A 19,659-nucleotide genomic window follows, 5' to 3' on the forward strand; every position below is an offset into this window, starting at 1 on the left:
ACAGATTGGTGAAGCTTTCATGTCAGACGTTCCAGTTGTCCTTCTGGGGAGTACATCATCCTTGGACTCAGAATCACAGCCTCTTTTAGTTTAAAAGGAACATAGTCCACGGGTTCTTAGCCTTGTTTTGGATATGGACTCCTCTGAGTGTCCAACATAAGCTAGGAATGGTCTTTCTCTCCCAAAATATTCACACATAAAATTTTCTGCAGTTAGAGCCATTCATAAAACTTACCCTTGTCTTTTCATGTGAGGAAATATAGACCCAAGAAGATGAAGTTAGATGTCCAAGTTCATGTAAGTCCTAACTTGGTTCTCGTCAAATTGTTCATTGCTACCTCTTGAGAGGGCTGAGGTAACCTCAGGTCTTTTCCACCTGTTCTACCAAATAACAGTACTCTGGTTCTAAACAACTTCAGTTTCATTTATCCATTCAGCAGTATTTGTTAAGTTTTTCTGTATGGTGGAATGCCTGGCTGGCTTAGTCAGCAGTTAAGCGTCTAACTTTGGCTCAGGTCATGATCCCAGGGTCCTGGGATCAAGTCCCACTTCGGGCTGCTTGCTCAGCAGGGAGTCCACTTCTCCCTCTACCCCCCACCCCCTCTTGTGTGTGCTCTCTTTCTCTCTCTCACTGTCTCTCTGACAAATAAATAAAATCTTAAAAAAAAAAAGTTTTTCTGTATGCCAGGCACTGTGTTATTTATCCTTCTCTTCCATAGCACAAGTGTGAAAACCAAAGAAGAATCAAAACGGCAGTCTAATCTGTCCATCATACCTGTTGGTGAACATTGTTTTGAGACTTCTTTTCATCAGATGAAGATAGAGAACATTGTTTTGAGATTTCTTTTCATCAGATGAAGATAGCAGACCTCTAACACAGTTCTAGCTCTACTCACAGTCTTTAATGTTCCTCCAGGGCTCTTAAGACCAAAGGTAATTCCCCGCCTGGTATCACGGGTCCATGCATACATGGAAGACTTACATTCAGACTCATCTTTCTAGACCCCTTTGCTCAAGACAAGCCATTCAGTTCACTCCACAGCAACTCATTAAAAGAAACAAACAAACAAAAAACCCAGTACCATTGTTCATTCAAGCAGTTCTCACCAAGAAATTTACTATAGTTCTCTCCATCTTTCAAGGCCTGGGTCTTTTCAACTTTTTCCGTGAATCCTATCCTTATTACCTAACTTCACATCCCCCTCTTTCTCTCCTTCCTATAGCTCCTATGGCTATGCCCAAATAGGGGGCTAATGGTTGATGGTCCTATTCTATTTCATCAAGCGTATATGACTTAGCACCCTTGATATATTTAGCTCTTTGAGGACAACTATCATGTCTGTGGGTCACAGTATACCCTCCCACACTTGATGAATTTGTTCCAATCATGGCCGGTAAAAATGGCCTCCCTTCAAAGAATTCCCAAACTATTTTTATTTTTAGTAATTGACTATTAACAGAAAGCCCAGTCTATCCACATATTGAAATTCTTGAATTGGCCTCGCATGTGGATCCCTTGGCCAAGAATACTCTCATTTTTATTTTCTTCTAGAGTCCAGAAAACCTTGGAAGGCTGCCTTATGGGGTGATGGAATGAAAAACCAGACCAAACCAACCAGACAGGGGCTCCTTCTATAAATGAACATTCCACAGCCCAAGACAGAGCATCTTCCATTTCGCGGTTCAGCCCCCAAATGCCTCCTGGTTATAATTAAGTACTTCAAAGTCTTCCAAACACCCTTTTAGAAATGACTGCCCCAATACAAGATGATGCCCAATCAGATGTAAATCATCACCCAGCAGGGAGGAAGCGGCATGAAAAGTGGTCATCAGCACTTGGACTAATCAGAAAGTCTAGTCTCTTGATGAGGATTTTCATTTTCTCATTTGTCATTCTAGCCACTGGATTCTCAAGTGGCCAATTTGCTCCCTATTGGTAATCAGCTAGTTATTTTTACTCTCATCCCTCTCTCTGGGACTGTCAGGCTCTCAGAGCAATTCATCACCCACATGGGCCTAACCCTTCTGTGGTGGGAAGTGGGGGAGGGAAGCTATTATCCTGGAAAAGATAAGTAGAAAACTATTCACCGTTTACATTCGGTTTTTAAACAATGATTTCCCTGATGAGGTAAGTAACATAATGACCCCACCGGTTAAGAGTGCAACAATGACATCTTCAAGGAAAGCACATCATGCAGTGGAAATGACCTCCGGCTGTGAAGTTTGTTCCTCTGAAATGGCTTGTTCTTAGATTGTCTTGACAACCCCCCAAAGGAGCATCGGCTTACATTCATTACTGGAGTTTGCAGGAAGCTGCCTCTGTGAAAATTAGAAACCCAGAAAGGAGAGTCTTAAATATGTATCATGCATTGGTAGTTATTCCAAGAGACTTTACCCCACCAACGAGGAGGAAGGTAGCCTTTGAAGGTTGTTTTGTCTGAGGCAAGCAAGTTAGTTCTTTTTCCATTCGTCCCCGCAGGTCGTCTCAATTACAGAGTCTCACTTTGGTTTGCTTGTTGTCCTCTCCTCCTCCCTTCCAGCGGTTGCTGTCTCCGTCTGTCTCCAGTGAAATCATTTCCAAACGTAGTTTCAGGGATTCCATTTTTCTCAGTTCACCTCAGGTACCATGGAGGCGCTGACCCTGCCACTCGTTGCAAATAAAACTCTGATGTCCGAACACTTTCTCATCAGTGGGTGTCTAATTTGATCTCCTCTCAGATTTCCCACAGTCCTTGTGAAGACCTAATATCAAACCCCAAGGCCATCTGTGCCCACTATAGCCAAAACTTTATGAACTCCATGTTCACCCTGAAGAAAGTTGTTAGTGTGACACAAATGGACTTTATTTTTTCTTTTCTTTCTTTCTTTTTTTTTTTTTTTTTTTTTTTGGCACTTCCTTTGCTCATAGCAAACTCTTTATTCCTTGGACGGAAGTTGAGAGTTGAATAGCCCTTCTAGCTATTTCCTTAGGGACTCAATGATTTGGGGCAGCAACATGATCTAAATCGTGAAATGTTTATCTTCCTCCACTGTTTTACATGTCTCAGGCTCTTTCTTATGGCCTTTATGCTTCATATAAATATCCACATATGTAAGTTCACTTTTAGGTGTATCCATCTATAAGGAGAATTGAAAGAGACGAGAAAGCACATTTACACACCCCGTATCGAGTTTACTTGCTTTTCATCTGCTAATTCTCTCCACACATGGTTGTTCTCACACTGGTGATATCACCCAACTCTCATCCCTCTCTCCGGGAAAGAAAACTATTGCCTTGGACTGGAAACTAAAATGCTTGTAGGATTTCAGTCTTGTGTCTTACCTACTTAAGTCTCTCTTTTCCAAAATACTGAAACAGTATGAGAAGAGTTGGCTTGCTTCGGTGAGAAATTATTACTGTGACTTTAAATAGTTTTACAATTTATTCCCCCAATGTTTTGTTGTAATTGTCCCTCATTCTAAATTTGCTTTCAAGAATCATTACCTGTGATTATATCAACATGAGCTCCTATATTTGGTATTTGGGTGAAACAGGAAAATTGATGCTGTAAAAATCGGTTTTCCATCTGCAGTTTGTGAGTAGGAAATGAATGGAAAGTAGTGACGCTTTACCTGCCCAGTGTCCTCTTGTTGACCTGAATGAGAACTTTAGTATGCCACGTGGTGCATGCTTGTTGATTAGTATCTGGATTAGTCACACACAATGAGCAGAGATCTTGGTGCGTCCTTCTAGACAGAATTCATCTGATTGTTTACTGATGCTCTTGGGTCCTCTCTTAGGAAAACAGCAGGTTTCTACCATCATCACCAAAAATTGCTTCATCATCAAAATCTTGTTTTCTGAGAGAAATTTACTTTCTTACCCGTTCTTCCATCCTCTTGAGTCGCCTTTGTTATCACAATATCCTGTCTCAGGTCCTTTCCCCTAGTCTGGCCGTTGTGTTAATTCTCTGTTCTCAAAGAAAAATACTCTTGGGAGAATGAGAAAGCACCCAGTGAGCCATGGTCCAGAAATCCGCAGACCACCACGTGTTAGCAGTAAATATGTGGATAGGCTGCATACAGCTCAACACATTTTCATGAACTAAATACATTTATTTGACTAGCACCCAGATCAACAAGAAAGCATTTATGAACCTTTCTCGCCATTGAACAGAATAATTTCTGTTGAAACTAGTCATCAGAAATCGGGGCTTCTATGTTGCCTGTCTCCTTATTCCATTTTCAAACATTCATTTTTATTGTATTTTTTAAAAATATATTGACCAGTGAATGCTTAGAAATAATTAACCAAACGAAGTGAAATCAAACGACAAAACTGGCTCTTCACCTGTGATCATTTGAGGAGAGCTGATCTAGATGCCCTGAGCTCCCTCTCAGATTTTGTGCTTACCTATTTTCAGCTGCTAAATTCAGTGTTCCTCTGAGTACCCATCCTTCACATGAGGCTCAGCTCTCCTAGACAGAACAGTACTCATACCCTACAATGAGTGCATTTGCTAGAAGTCGTATCCCACTTTCAAAGCACCTTTCCTTGGGGTTAGAACCAGCACAGTTAGTTGGTGTCTGCTGGGATCCTTCAAGTCCCTCCTTGAGGTCCTGCCTTGCAATTGTCAGTGAGGCTTGGATACAAATAGGAAAAGCTTCCCTGCTTGGAGCCCAACATTTTGCGTGAAGATTACAGCATGGTCTACGCTATAGAAATTACTTTCCTGGTTCTAATATAGAAACTGACACACAGGACTGGACTTTTCCTCCTCTTGTGCCAAGAGTGTCTACGGATGTCAAACTTTCCTGTTGTGAATGGGTACAAGCTGTGATGTAGCCATTCAAGGACTTCCAGTAGCAGTAAGAGGAAAATTACAAACCAACTCCCCTCGTAGAGGAAGTGCCTATTCAAACAGCTGTAGGTTGTGAGCACGGTAGCTGCCTCCTTCCTACCAGGAACAGCCCCACCTCTGTAATTGCTGACTCTCCCATCACAGGGCTTGTGAATTGGCATGATAGGAAGAGGCTTGGCAGAAGCAGCATTTGGCATATTCACATTTATCTTTGGGAAAGAATTAGCTCCATGCATTTTCCTGGGAGACAGAATTTCTCTTGTTTATTAATTGCATCTTTAAATATTTGCTTTGAAAATGGGATACACGTGATTTTGTAAGCCTTCTACAAATTCAAATAGTAAATGACCCCTGTTTTTATTTTCCTGTTGCTTTAGAAGTTGATTATTGGAATGGAAGAGGTTTTACACAGAACTATTCATTTGGAAAGGCCTTTACAGATCAGCTAGCAAATCCTTCTCCCATTTTATAGATGCTAAAACTGACCTGCCCCAGATGAGATTCATGAAACAGATTGGATTTCAGGCTTTTAGGTTTTAATTTTTTTCTTTTTGTAAATGATTGATGGAAGTAGAATATACTTATTAAGGAAGTCACAAATTATAACTGTAAAACTCAACAAATTTTCGTAAATGAAATGTACCCATATAACCTGGGCAAGAAGCCGAATATCTCCGTTACACCCTGGAGCCTCCGTAATGCACCCTAGCTGCTGCTCCCCTCCAAAGATAACCACTGTCCTGCTTTCTGGCTTTCTGGTGTCATGTGCCGTTTTGCCTGTTATTGAAGATCATATAAATGGAATTAGGTTGCGTGTTACTCTCACAAAAGGATTCCTTCATTCAACGCCATGTCGGGGGGATTCTTCCATGTTGTTGCATGTAGTTATAAGGCATGGATTTTCATTTCTGTATAATATTTTTCTGTAAATATAGCACACTATCTTTTCAACTGTTGACAGACATTTAGGTGGTTTCCAGATTGGGGCTATTATGAAGAGTGGTGCTAAGACTATGTCTTTTGGTGACTATAGGTGTAATCAGATTGGGGTTTACTCCTACTTTGTGCCTAATGATGTCCCAAAAATGCTCATAGAAAGATTGGACCTTTGTGTGAGTCCTTGTGCTATGTGTGATTATCACTATACCCTGTCTGTGCCAACCATCCAAGGGGGCCATTCGAGGAATTACATTAGCCACATGGCAGTCACCAATACACAATTATGGTTGGAACTATTTGAAAGGCTCTCAAAGGCCAAAGTAGTCACTTGAAATTTTGTTAATAAAAAAGTGTGCATTTAAATTTGCTTTTATTTTTACTTATTTTTAATTACACAAGTCATATGTAAGTACGTTCTTGTTCTAAAAACATGCCTAACAAAACAGTAATGCTGCGGGGCGCCTGGGTGACTCAGTGGGTTAAGCCGCTGCCTTCGGCTCGGGTCATGATCTCAGATTCCTGGGATCGAGCCCCGCATCGGTGGGCTTGGCGGGGAGCCTGCTTCCTCCTCTCTCTCTGCCTGCCTCTCTGCCTGCTTGTGATCTCTCTGTCAAATAAATAAAATCTTTAAAAAAAAAAAACAGTAATGCTGCAATGTAGGTATAATGGTTGCAAGGATTTTTGTGTTTTCTTGATCACAAAATATCGTCGGTGCCTAACACAGAAGATGCTAGATAATAATTTGGTGAATGAATGAATGAAAGACCAAACCTGTGACCACTGCTCTTGACTCCTAGAGCTTCCCCAGGGCTAATCTAATCTGAGCGTGGTGGGGGAGGAGTCAAGATGGCGGAGAAGTAGCAGGCTGAGACTACTTCAGGTAGCGGGAGATCAGCTAAATAGCTTATCTAAAGATTGCAAACACCTACAAATCCAACGGGAGATTGAAGAGAAGAAGAACAGCAATTCTAGAAACAGAAAATCAACCACTATCTGAAAGGTAGGACTGGCGGAGAAGTGAATCCAAAGCGACTGGAAGATAGACCGCGGGGGGAGGGGCCGGCTCCCGGCGAGCAGCGGAGCAACGGAGCACAAAATCAGGACTTTTAAAAGTCTGTTCCGCTGAGGGACATCGCTCCAGAGGCTTAACTGGGGTGAAGCCCAGGCGGGGTCAGCGCGGCCTCAGGTCCCACAGGGTACAGAAGGATCGGGGGTGTCTGAGTGTCCCAGAGCTTACCGGTATTAGAACAGGGAAGCCGGCTACATAGACAGAGCCGAGGAGTAAGCTCTAAGCTTGGGGTTACCTTGAACCGGTTGCAGGCTCGGTCAACTCGGAGCATGGCCGGAGGCCAGGGTGACGGGAGTAATTGGGCGCTGTTCTCTGAGGGCACACTGAGGAGTAGGGCCCCGGGCTCTCGGCTCCTCCGGGCCGGAGACCGGGAGGCCGCCATCTTCATTCCTGCTCTGGAACTCTACGGAAAGCACTCAGGGAACAAAAGCTCCCGAAAGCAAACCCAGCAAACCCGACCGGATTACTCAGCCCCGCCCCGGGTAAGGGCGGTGCAACTCCGCCTGGGGCAAAGACGCTTGAGAATCACTACAACAGGCCCCTCCCCCAGAAGATCAACGAGAAACCCAGCCAGGACCAAGTTCACCTACCAAGGAGTGCAGTTTCAATACCAAGGAGAGCGGCGGAATTCCAGAGGAGAAGAAAGCAAAGCACGGAACTCATGGCTTTCTCCCCATGATTCTTTAGCCTTGCAGTTAATTTAATTTTTTTTTCTTTTTCAATTTTTTTCTGTTCTTCTGCTAAATATTTTTAACTTTTACTGTTTTCTTTTTTAATGTTTTTTAAATAGTTTATCTAATATATATGTATTTTTTTCCTTTTTATATTTTTTATCGGCTTTCTTTTTTTAATAGTTTCTTTTTTTTTTTTTTCTTTCTGAGCCCCTTTTCATCCCCTTTCTCCCCCCTCACTATTTGGGATCTCTTCTGATTTGGCTAAAGCATATTTTCCTGGGGTTGTTGCCACCCTTTTAGTATTTTACCTGCTCCTTCATATACTCTTATCTGGACAAAATGACAAGGTGGAAAAATTCACAACAAAAAAAAGAACAAGAAGCAGTACCAAAGGCTAGGGACCTAATCAATACAGACATTGGTAATATGTCAGATATAGAGTTCAGAATGACGATTCTCAAGGTTCTAGCCGGGCTCGAAAAAGGCATGGAAGATATTAAAGCAACCCTCTCGGGAGATATAAAAGCCCTTTCTGGAGAAATAAAAGAACTAAAATCTAACCAAGTTGAAATAAAAAAAGCTATTAATGAGGTGCAATCAAAAATGGAGGCTCTCACTGCTAGGATAAATGAGGCAGAAGAAAGAATTAGCGATATAGAAGACCAAATGACAGAGAATAAAGAAGCTGAGCAAAAGAGGGACAAACAGCTACTGGACCACGAGGGGAGAATTCGAGAGATAAGTGACACCATAAGACGAAACAACATTAGAATAATTGGGATTCCAGAAGAAGAGGAAACAGAGAGGGGAGCAGAAGGTATGTTGGAGAGAATTATTGGAGAGAATTTCCCCAATATGGCAAAGGGAACAAGCATCAAAATCCAGGAGGTTCAGAGAACCCCCCTCAAAATCAATAAGAATAGGTCCACACCCCATCACCTAATACTAAAATTTACAAGTCTTAGTGACAAAGAAAAGATCCTGAAAGCAGCCCGGGAAAAGAAGTCTGTAACGTACAATGGTAAAAATATTAGATTGGCAGCAGACTTATCCACAGAGACCTGGCAGGCCAGAAAGAGCTGGCATGATATATTCAGAGTACTAAATGAGAAAAACATGCAGCCAAGAATACTATATCCAGCTAGGCTATCATTGAAAATAGAAGGACAAACAAAAACTGAAAGAATTTGCAAACACCAAACCAGCTCTACAGGAAATATTGAAAGGGGTCCTCTAAGCAAAGAGAGACCCTAAAAGTAGTAGATCAGAAAGAAACAGAGACAATATACAATAACAGTCACCTTACAGGCAATACAATGGCACTAAATTCATATCTCTCAATACTTACCCTGAATGTTAATGGGCTAAATGCCCCAATCAAAAGACACAGGGTATCAGAATGGATCAAAAAACAAAACCCATCTATATGTTGCCTACAAGAAACTCATCTTAAACCCGAAGACACCTCCAGGTTTAAAGTGAGGGGGTGGAAAAGAATTTACCATGCTAATGGACATCAGAAGAAAGCAGGAGTGGCAATCCTTATATCAGATCAATTAGATTTTAAGCCAAAGACTATAATAAGAGATGAGGAAGGACACTATATCATACTCAAAGGAACTGTCCAACAAGAAGATCTAACAATTTTAAATATCTATGCCCCTAACGTGGGAGCAGCCAACTATATAAACCAATTAATAACAAAATCAAAGAAACACATCGACAAATAATACAATAATAGTAGGGGTTTTTAACACTCCCCTCACTGAAATGGACAGATCATCCAAGCAAAAGATCAACAAGGAAATCAAGGCCTTAAATGACACACTGGACCAGATGGACATCACAGATATATTCAGAACATTTCATCCCAAAGCAACAGAATACACATTCTTCTCTAGTGCACATGGAACATTCTCCAGAATAGATCACATTCTTGGTCCTAAATCAAGTCTCAACCAGTATCAAAAGATTGGGATCATTCCCTGCATATTTTCAGACCACAATGCTTTAAAGCTAGAACTCAATAACAAGAGGAAGTTTGGAAAGAACCCAAATACATGGAGACTAAACAGCATCCTTCTAAAGAATGAATGGGTCAACCAGGAAATTGAAGAAGAATTGAAAAAATTTATGGAAACAAATGATAATGAAAACACAACGGTTCAGAATCTGTGGGACACAACAAAGGCAGTCCTGAGAGGAAAATATATAGCGGTACAAGCCTTTCTCAAGAAACAAGAAAGGTCTCAGGTACACAACCTAACCCTACACCTAAAGGAGCTGGAGAAAGAACAAGAAAGAAAGCCTAAACCCAGCAGGAGAAGAGAAATCATAAAGATCAGAGCAGAAATCAATGAAATAGAAACCAAAAAAAAAACCCAATAGAACAAATCAATGAAACTAGGAGCTGGTTCTTTGAAAGAATTAATAAGATTGATAAACCCCTGGCCAGACTTATCAAAAAGAAAAGAGAAAGGACCCAAATAAATAAAATCATGAATGAAAGAGGAGAGATCACAACGAACACCAAAGAAATACAGACAATTATAAGAACATACTATGAGCAACTCTACACCAACAAATTTGACAATCTGGAAGAAATGGATGTATTCCTAGAGACATATAAACTACCACAACTGAACCAGGAAGAAATAGAAAGCCTGAACAGACCCATAACCAGTAAGGAGATTGAAACAGTCATCAAAAATCTCCAAACAAACAAAAGCCCAGGGCCAGATGGCTTCCCGGGGGAATTCTACCAAACATTTAAAGAAGAACTAATTCCTATTCTCCTGAAACTGTTCCAAAAAATAGAAATAGAAGGAAAACTTCCAAACTCATTTTATGAGGCCAGCATCACCTTGACCCCAAAACCAGACAAGGATCCCATCAAAAAAGAGAACTACAGACCAATATCCTTGATGAACACAGATGCAAAAATTCTCGCCAAAATACTAGCCAATAGGATTCAACAGTACATTAAAAGGATTATTCACCACGACCAAGTGGGATTTATTCCAGGGCTGCAAGGTTGGTTCAACATCCGCAAATCAATCAATGTGATACAACACATTAATAAAAGAAAGAACAAGAACCATATGATACTCTCCATAGATGCTGAAAAAGCATTTGACAAAGTACAGCATCCCTTCCTGATCAAAACTCTTTAAAGTGTAGGGATAGACGGCACATACCTCAATATTATCAAAGCCATCTATGAAAAACACACTGCAAATATCATTCTCAATGGAGAAAAACTGAAAGCTTTTCCGCTAAGGTAAGGAACACGGCAGGGATGTCCGTTATCACCACTGCTATTCAACATAGTACTAGAAGTCCTAGCCTCAGCAATCAGACAACGAAAGAAAATTAAAGGCATCCAAATTGGCAAAGAAGAAGTCAAACTATCACTCTTTGCAGATGATATGATACTATATGTGGAAAACCCAAAAGACTCCACTCTAAAACTGCTAGAACTTGTACAGGAATTCCGTAAAGTGTCAGGATATAAAATCAATGCACAGAAATCAGTTGCATTTCTCTACACCAACAACAAGACAGAAGAAAGAGAAATTAAGGAGTCCATCCCATTTACAATTGCACCCAAAACTATAAGATACCTAGGAATAAACCTAACCAAAGAGACTAAGAATCTATACTCAGAAAACTATAAAGTACTCATGAAAGAAATTGAGGAAGACACAAAGAAATGGAAAAATGTTCCATGCTCCTGGATTGGAAGAATAAATATTGTGAAAATGTCTATGCTACCTAAAACAATCTACACATTTAATGCAATTCCTATCAAAGTACCATCCATTTTTTTCAAAGAAATGGAACAAATAATCCTAAAATTTATATGGAACCAGAAAAGACCTCGAATAGCCAAAGGAATATTGAAAAAGAAAGCCAAAGTTGGTGGCATCACAATTCCGGACTTCAAGCTCTATTACAAAGCTGTCATCATCAAGACAGCATGGTACTGGCACAAAAACAGACACATAGATCAATGGAACAGAATAGAGAGCCCAGAAATGGACCCTCAACTCTATGGTCAACTCATCTTCGACAAAGCAGGAAAGAATGTCCAATGGAAAAAAGACAGCCTCTTCAATAAATGGTGTTGGGAAAATTGGACAGCCACATGCAGAAAAATGAAATTGGATCATTTCCTTACACCACACACGAAAATAGACTCCAAATGGATGAAGGATCTCAATGTGAGAAAGGAATCCATCAAAATCCTCGAGGAGAACACAGGCAGCAACCTCTTCGACCTCAGCCGCAGCAACATCTTCCTAGGAATATCACCAAAGGCAAGGGAAGCAAAGGCAAAAATGAACTATTGGGATTTTATCAAGATCAAAAGCTTTTGCACAGCAAAGGAAACAGTTAACAAAACCAAAAGACAACTGACAGAATGGGAGAAGATATTTGCAAATGACATATCAGATAAAGGGCTAGTGTCCAAAATCTATAAAGAACTTAGCAAACTCAACACCCAAAGAACAAATAATCCAATCAAGAAATGGGCAGAGGACATGAACAGACATTTCTGCAAAGAAGACATCCAGATGGCCAACAGACACATGAAAAAGTGCTCCATATCACTCGGCATCAGGGAAATACAAATCAAAACCACAATGAGATATCACCTCACACCAGTCAGAATGGCTAAAATTAGCAAGTCAGGAAATGACAGATGCTGGCGAGGATGCGGAGAAAGGGGAACCCTCCTACACTGTTGGTGGGAATGCAAGCTGGTGCAACCACTCTGGAAAACAGCATGGAGGTTCCTCAAAATGTTGAAAATAGAACTACCCTATGACCCAGCAATTGCCCTGCTGGGTATTTACCCTAAAGATACAAATGTGATCCGAAGGGGCACGTGCACCCAGATGTTTATAGCAGCAATGTCTACAATAGCCAAACTATGGAAAGAACCTAGATGTCCATCAACAGACGAATGGATAAAGAAGAGTGGTATATATACACAATGGAATACTATGCAGCCATCAAAAGAAATGAAATCTTGCCATTTGCGACGACGTGGATGGAACTAGAGGGTATCATGCTTAGCGAAATAAGTCAATCGGAGAAAGACAACTATCATATGATCTCCCTGATATGAGGGAGAGGAGATGCAACATGGGGGGTTAAGGGGGTAGGAGAAGAATAAATGTAACAAGATGGGATTGTGAGGGAGACAAACCATAAGTGACTCTTAATCTCACAAAACAAACTGAGGGTTGATGGGGGGAGGGGAGTTGGGAGACGGGGGGTGGGGTTATGGATATTGGGGAGGGTATGTGCTATGGTGAGTGCTGTGAAGTGTGTAAACCTAGCGATTTGCAGACCTGTACCCCTGAGGATAAAAATATATGTTTATAAAAAATAAAATAAAAAAAATGATATTTGGGGTACACTGAATTACATAAATGTACTATCAAAACTAATCTGAGCGTAGTGTGTATTTTTCTTTATTTTTAAAGATTTATTTATTTATTTTAGAGAGAGCACTTGGGCGCATGTGCGTGGGGGAGGGGCAGAGGGACAGGTGTCTTGAGCAGTTCCTCTCAGAGCACAGACCCCAGCACACTCAGGGCTCATCTCACAATACTGAGATCATGACCTGAGCCGAAACCAAGAGTAGGGTGTTCTACAGACTGAGCCACCTAGGTGCCCTTTGGTGTGTGTTTTTCCATTCCTTTCAGTCGGGGGGAGGGGTGTAGTAATATCATTGGATAACACCATGCTGTGTGGATATTTCAAATTAACAGTATGTCTTAAGCATTTTTTATTGTTAGTATGTAAATATGTATTGTTTTATGAGCTCTATAACCTTCCATGGTTTGGATGTATTACATTTCAGCTATTTTTAACTTTTTGATAGCATGAATGATGATGCAATGAATATTCTTATAAATATGTATAAAACAGAATTGCTAGCTCACAGGTGGTGTACATTTTTAATACTTCCAAAATGCTTTACAGGATGGCTATTCCAATTCACACTTTCATCAGCAGAACAGACCTGTTTCCGCTCACCATTGCTATGATTGATATTATCAAACTTGTAAATTTTTGCCAAAATGATGTGTGAAAAATATAATTTAATTTACATTTCCATCCATATTGCTGGCGTTGGGCATCTTTTCATATATTTGCTGATTAGGTTTGGTTTGATTCAAGCTTGATGCAAAGAGCAAGTGTATAGTTGTGAATCATTTAGCGGATGGGTGAGGCCTGCCAGTCTCCCATCACAGCATCTCCTTTTGGCCATGTTGTGCTTCATTCTGATCTTCAGAGCCACTGGAGTCCTAAACAGTCCCTGGTTGTATCTCCATCCCATGCTAAGAGTGCAAAAAAGTGACTTAAACATTTCTTCAATGTCCCAGAGAACATGGGGCATCTTGATCCATTTCAGTGTGTCGGTACAAAGCAAAAGCATTTGAAGATGGGATTTTTCAGTTAATGATCCCAGTGCTTTCATTTTATACCAACAACTGAAGAGAAAACCAAGTTCTACTGTGTGGTTCAGCTGTGTTTGCCACCAAAATAGGGTTCTAAAAAATGACAGATGGGGTATAAAATTCCAATTAAATCTGCCATAAGCATCTTACTTATATTAATGCCTGTTGGATTCATTACCCCACCAGTCCCTGATCAACATGAAGGGCAAAAGTTCTGAAGGCAAACGGTCCAGCTTTCAATCCTGACCTTTGCTGTCTTGAAAGCTGGGCACTTTTCTGAACCTCTCTTTCTTTGTTTCATTTTCTATGCTATAGAGCAAATAATAAAACCTACTTGGTAGAATCATCAGAAGGATTAATGGGTCAATAAATGTTAGGTGCATAGCATAGAACCTGGCATATATTAAACATTCAATAAATGTTATTGTTGTTATTATTATAAATAGGGTTAATTTTGACTGTATCAGATCAACATTTGAATCAAGCTTGGAACATGTTCACATTCTTTTCTGCTCTTGGTGATGAAAATCACTCTAGTATGCCCTTCACACTCATCTACAGAGGTATCCTCACTTTGGGTAGAAGAGATTACTTTGGTCTCTGAGGCTAATTTTATACACAGCTCCATGCAGGGGTTTAGTCCAGGACATGCAAATGAAGAACATTTAACAAATGGACCCACCAGACCACTAAATTCCATATGAAGTTTTACCCAAAGCGTAAATTTATTCAAGTTTGCTAGGATCTTGGCCTCATGAGCCCTTGGCTGACATTTCTGTTTGAAACCTGACACCCTGCCAGAAAGTTTCTTCAGTTTGAATAAAATGAAAAGGGGCACTTAATTCCAATAACAGACGGACCCAGCAGGGCCAGCATTTGGTTCAGATTTTTATTGTCCCATATGAATTTGGCCTTCTAGGCTGTGACTCAAGACCTCTACAGGTTTGCTTCACATTCAGGATAGAATAATCAGAGGCTCACAGAAAGGACATCTGGGTGGAGTGAAGTCAAATCCAGCTGCCTTTTTAAAAAATTTTTTCTCAGCTTCAAAATCCCTGTTCATTGAGGTCCACCCACTCTTAGGTTTGGTGGTGAGACTGATTTAATATCAAGGTAACTGCTGGGTACCATTTGAGAAAAGCTGGAAAGATGCACTCCTTATCACCCTCACTCCAGAATGGGCCTTCCAGGTGGAATTCCTTCCATGTGAGAATTCTCACGTGCTTGAGAGGCATCCTTGATTAGAATCTTCGTTCAAAATGCAAGTGCTCCTGAAGAGAATGACATATTAAGCTATTGTTATTCCACCGGTCCTTCATTATTCACTCATTTATTTATCCCCACATATTTAATTAATCCCCACAAATTTAATTAAATATCTCCACATATTTGTGAGAGCTTACTCAAGGCCTGACACTGTGCTATGAACCAAGGGGACAGTGCTAACAAAGCAGACACGGTTCTTACAGTCCTTATGCCCTACATACCTCAGTCAAATGGGGAGACAGATGTTGGGCAGGCAACTGCATCAAAGTGTGATGAATATGAAGGATTCACTAGGAAGGGCCCTGAGGGACTAGGAGTTTGGCCTTGACTCTGAGTGACCTGGATCTTCTCACCCTCCATGTGAGCCCACACTGTTAGGTGTTAGGAGATGCTACATCTCATGAGAATTTCACCTCCTGTGAGGCAACAGCGCATGCAGACAGCTCGGGCTCCAAAGTAACTTACTAAGTTTCATTGCAGTGCCCCTCTTGGGCTTTCTGCCCCAGGATCATGTTGTAGGTGAGACCACCTTGTAATGGAGCTTTTCTGCACATTTACCACATTTAAATCCAAGTTAAGAGGGAAAGAGAGAGAAAGAGGGAGGAGGAAGGGGGGCAGGGAGAGAGAGACAGGAAGGAAAGAGCAGGGCAGAGCAGGGCAGGGCAGGGAAGGGAATGGAAGGGGAAGGGAGAGGAGAAGAGAAACTAGAGACCCTGTGTAAGCAGAGACGCAGGAAGGAGAGAGAGACAGGTACAGTGTGATCCTACTGTTCTTGTCATGAATGAATGTGGTACCAAACACTCTTTCCTAGTCAGGGAGGAGAAACATGAGAATGTGACTCAAGGCCCGGGGGCTTGAGTTATACTCCCATCATTCACCAGCTCTGACCTTGAGAAGTCATTGAACTTTCGCTGCCTCATTTTCTTCATTTGCAAAAAAAGGTCTTTAAATCATCACATCCCAGTAACTGGGTTGTTTTATCACTTCAGTGCGATAAGACACCTAAATGCCCATGAGTTATGCTTTCAAAACATAGAAATGTGTTAACAAATACTAGTTGTCATTATTATATATGAACATTCGATATATGCATGTACAGTGGGTGCCAAGGACAGAATCTATGCTTTTGCATTGGCTTGGGGCCAAAGGATGGACAGAGGCTGGGAAACTCTGGGCTTCCCAGAAAGGACTCTAGCATCCTTCTTCTCTTCCTCATGATCTACAGAGTATATCTTATGGTGCTCCTAGCTTTCAAAGCACGCACACGTCAATCATTTCACACACATTCCTCCTTGTCTCTGTAGGCTGGTTATTGGGTGATCAAAGTCACTCAAGTGGCCCGCCTCTTTTGCTTGTATGCTTCCAAATGGATATCGTTTGGCATAAATCTGTCACCAGCCTCATGATCCTGGAGGGAGACAAAGTACATTGTAGGCTGGGTAGACCTGCATTCCGCAAGTAAGTCCCCTTAGACTATTGTGCTACTCATCTCCATGGGAAAGAGGAACTGCAGTGTGAGCAAATGAGGCCAGACTCAGTGGAGATCATTTATGAGAGCCACACTTGCTCAGTCAAGAACAAGAGCCCATCAAGTTTATGAAAGCACCCTAGAAAGATGCTGAGCCTCTGGCCTGCTGTGCCTGGGGTGCCACTGGTCCTCTATGGAAGAGCAGCCCTCCTGGGAAGTTTTGAGAAACCGAGTTTTCTGATATTTGCTGATGGGATAGCTCTTCAGGAACTGCTTCTTTACATCTGTCTGTTCCAATGGCTAAAGAAATAGATTTCAAACCACATAGGGGGAAAAAAAGAGGACCTATGTTAGAGATATGACTTGGGAGAGCACTCCACAGTCAACCATGCTATCTACACCACCAGAGGAGCACCCAGCCTCAGAGCAGCCCGGTCCTTGTGGGCAATGATGCAGGGTGACTTTCTCAAGTGAGGGATGGGCTCAGTGCTGTGCCTCCTGCTCACCGCACTCCCCACCCCGCTACTGCCCAGTCTTTATCAGCATCGTGGTCGTCAAAAGAGCATGGGTTTTGGAGTTGGAGGAGCTAAGTGGAAATCCCAGTCCCATCACTTAGGCACTAAATAATTTTGGACAATATTTTGTAGCCTTTCTGAGTCTCTATTTTCACAGCTGAAGAACAGAGTTGATATCATGATCACAGGGTCATCGTGAGGATTTGATGACACACTGTAGATAAACACTTAGCACCACATCTGAGACATTGCAGTGTGAATCACTAGTGCTTTGCTCATCCATCCATCCCCTTATTTGGGGGGAGGGGGCAGAATGAACATAGCATAGTTTAGAACTTTTTTTTTTTAATTTTTTTTATTTATATATATATTTTTTATTTTTATATTTTTTAAAAGATTTTATTTATTTATTTGTCATAGAGAGAGAAGCGAGAGAGAGCACAGGCAGACAGAGTGGCAGGCAGAGGCAGAGGGACAAGCAGGCTCCCTGCCAAGCAAGGAGCCCGATGTGGGACTCGATCCCAGGACGCTGGGATCATGACCTGAGCCGAAGGCAGCTGCTTAACCAACTGAGCCACCCAGGCGTCCCTAGTTTAGAACTTTTTAAAGTTTTCCTTATTTCCTCAAATGTGGCTTTGTCACTGAGGCTTGTCTTGATCACCCTATTTAAAGTAACAAACTTATATCATAGACACTCTCCCCCACACTCCACACATACCTCCAATCCCCTTCCCATCATTTTGCACTGCCCTAGTTTTCCCATAGCACCATCACTTTCTAACAGACCACATAATTTATTGCATGTTTAGGTTCATTATTTATGGTTTGTCTCCTCCAGACAGAACTCAAGTCCCACAAGGACTTTGGCCTTCATCTATAATATATACTTTGCATCTAGAAAACAACATGGCCCATAGTATTGTTCAGTAAATATTTGGCAAATGAATTAAGGTCTCAGAGCCATCAGGCCCACTTCCAGTGCTGGTCTTGGCTCATCCTGGTGACTGTAGTCTTTAGCAAACTACTCTCAGCCTTAGTTTTCTCCTTTGCAAAATACTGACAGTGATGATTTCAACTGTCAGAGTCAGGAGAATGAAATGATATTGTCTATAAAGTACTTGGCATAACATCTGGAGTGCAGAAACGTCTAACTAAAAGAAAGCTATTAAAATGAAAATTTGAAAAGCGCTAGCTTTCCATGCTAGTGTAGACAGAAAGACAGGGGATCATCCAGAGTTATTTTCAGAAACACCCACCCCTAGTCTTATTCTGAACTCCCTCTTGTAATGTATGCATATGCAGCCAATAATATGAATTTCACCTCTTCCTTGTACCCCTCTAGTCACCAGCTTCCCCCCATCCCAGCAGGAAGGCCAGTGGGGAAATCCGGGGATCATCACAGGTATTTGGACCTATGGTGTGGGGATCAATACAATGTTGCAACCTCAAATCTGTCATGAACAAATAATAGAGTTCTCATGGGTCTATCTTGTGTTGGAAGCCAAAACTACGGTTACTGCTCTCAAGCAGTTTATGATCCAAAACATTCTCAAGAGAAAGACCACAATGCTCCTTGCCCAGAGTCACTATTGTCTGCAAATGTGTGTGCATGCATGGATTGCAGAGTGGAGGCTGGAAGTGTGCAAGAACCCACTGGGTTTCCAGCTCATTCTAGTGAATGAGCCTGCCACTTTTTCCTGGTTCCCTCCCACCATATGAAAACCTTAAGGCAGATGGACATCACAGATTAAAAATGAGGCTGGCAGTCCGGAGAACGGATTTCAAGTCTCAGCTCTGTTGTGTGCCTTCAGGCAGGACACTGGGCCTTTCTGAAGGTAATTGTTGTAATAGCTAACTAACATTTTGTTGCATGTTCCATTTACTGTGGGTATGTGCCAGGTGCCTCCGAGATATCGGTCATTTGCTCAGCTTCTTCTTTGTTCAGCCAAAGTTTGTTGAATGCTAGCCTTATACCAGGCACAGTGGACACAACCGTGAATAAGAGCTCAACCGCTTAGCTCATCCGTGGTGATGGAGACAGAGAGCGAGTAATCCATTACACATATATTTAATCATTATCAAGTACTTATTCCTTCATTCAAAAACAATGTGTCAAGGTTCATACTATTTGATCAATGAACTATGGTCAGTGTTACAAAGGAGAAGTTTAGGGTGTTTTCCAACAAAGAATTTCCTGGGAAGGTGGGTGAATGGCTTCCTCTGAAAACTTGTTCATGGCTTTCTAGGAGAAATGACTTTTGAACTATAAAACTGAAGAATGAGAGTTAGGTATGTAGCCCCATTTTGCAGATGAAGACACTGAGGGTCAAAGAGGTCATGTAACTTGTCCAAGGAACCACAAGTTAATATTTGATGGACCTGACTAGTTCTTGGACTGGGATACGTGTCAA

General features: G+C 41.5%; 1 long non-coding RNA gene across 5 annotated transcripts in view; it reads right to left on the minus strand.

The window, feature by feature from the left end:
• LOC125110261 (uncharacterized) overlaps window positions 1-19,659 on the minus strand; it is a 300,974-nt gene that overhangs the window by 26,004 nt on the left and 255,311 nt on the right. For 4 of the 5 annotated variants that reach the window (XR_007130540.1, XR_007130542.1, XR_007130538.1 and 1 more), the window contains one exon: window positions 13,007-15,270. This is a non-coding gene — a long non-coding RNA (uncharacterized LOC125110261). Of the gene's footprint in view, window positions 1-13,006; window positions 15,271-19,659 lie in introns of those variants that run through there. The other variant, XR_007130541.1, reaches the window with a different exon arrangement.

This window comes from Lutra lutra, chromosome 1 (assembly GCF_902655055.1).
Source record: "Lutra lutra chromosome 1, mLutLut1.2, whole genome shotgun sequence".
NCBI classification, from domain to species: domain Eukaryota; kingdom Metazoa; phylum Chordata; class Mammalia; order Carnivora; family Mustelidae; genus Lutra; species Lutra lutra.